A 1,492-nucleotide genomic window follows, 5' to 3' on the forward strand; every position below is an offset into this window, starting at 1 on the left:
ATCAAACCAACAGACCATCAGACCATCAGACCACATCAGACCACATCAGACCACATCAGACCATCAGACCACATCAGACCACATCGGACCACATCAGACCATCAGACCATCAGACCATCAGACCATCAGACCACATCAGACCACATCAGACCACATCAGACCATCAGACCACATCAGACCACATCAGACCACATCAGACCATCAGACCACATCAGACCACATCGGACCACATCAGACCATCAGACCATCAGACCATCAGACCATCAGACCACATCAGACCACATCAGACCACATCAGACCATCAGGGTGGACTTACTGTGTGTTCTGTTCTGTTTCTGGTTTGGGTCCAAAAACCTGGAACCTCCTGTCGGCCCTGATGGACCTGCAGCCCCCCCTGACCCACACACAGGACACAGAAGCATTATCTTACAGTGAGTGATGAACCTGGCTCTGACCACTATCCAGAGTGTGTGTGTGTGTGTGTGTGTGTGTGTGTGTGTGTGTACCTCAGTGCACTGACAGACTCAGCAGATCTCAGTTGAGGACGGTGGACTGGACTCTGAGCTGCAGACACACAGACTTTTTTTATTAGAGAGGAGACCAGGAGTCAGAGGAGAGACCAGGTCCCTGCTGGACTCAGAGACCAAGTCCCTGCTGGACTCAGAGACCAAGTCCCTGCTGGACTCAGAGACCAAGTCCCTGCCGGACTCAGAGACCAAGTCCCTGCTGGACTCAGAGACCAAGTCCCTGCCGGACTCAAACAGAGACCAGGTCCCTGCTGGACTCAAACAGAGACCAGGTCCCTGCCGGACTCAAACAGAGACCAAGTCTCTGCTGGACTCAGAGACCAAGTCCCTGCCGGACTCAAACAGAGACCAGGTCCCTGCTGGACTCAAACAGAGACCAGGTCCCTGCTGGACTCAAACAGAGACCAGGTCCCTGCTGGACTCAAACAGAGACCAGGTCCCTGCTGGACTCAAACAGAGACCAGGTCCCTGCCGGACTCAAACAGAGACCAAGTCCCTGCCGGACTCAAACAGCAACCAGGTACCAACTGGACTCTGGACTGCTGTTATAGACCTAGACTGCTGCGGGGACTCCCATGATGCATTGAGCTCTAGGTACCAGTCTGCGTGGATTGTACTTGAAGGCAACAACTCTGGCTCATTTCTCTGACTGACCCTCACCTGTACAGGTGAGTTTTACCCGTGGTCATCCTGACTGTTGTTAGTGAAGCTAAACTGTGTCCAGAGGAGACGTGTTAATGAGACCAGAACAAGGTCGGATCTGCTGGACCACTTCTGGAGGTGGTCTGGCTCACACTGTTCAGATCCCCCACAGAAGATGGGATCATTTACAATCTGGATCCAGAACACCTCCAGGTGTGGACCAGGTACAGATCAGTCAGACAGATGTTGTTTACCAGCAGCTGGTCTTGATGTCTCTACTGGACCCTCCTGGATCACACAGAACCTGAGGGAGGAAGATCATC

The sequence above is a fragment of the Seriola lalandi genome, unplaced genomic scaffold, assembly GCF_002814215.2.
Source record: "Seriola lalandi dorsalis isolate HSWRI2012SDOR001 ecotype SW California unplaced genomic scaffold, Sedor1 jcf7180002054229, whole genome shotgun sequence".
Lineage (NCBI taxonomy): Eukaryota > Metazoa > Chordata > Actinopteri > Carangiformes > Carangidae > Seriola > Seriola lalandi.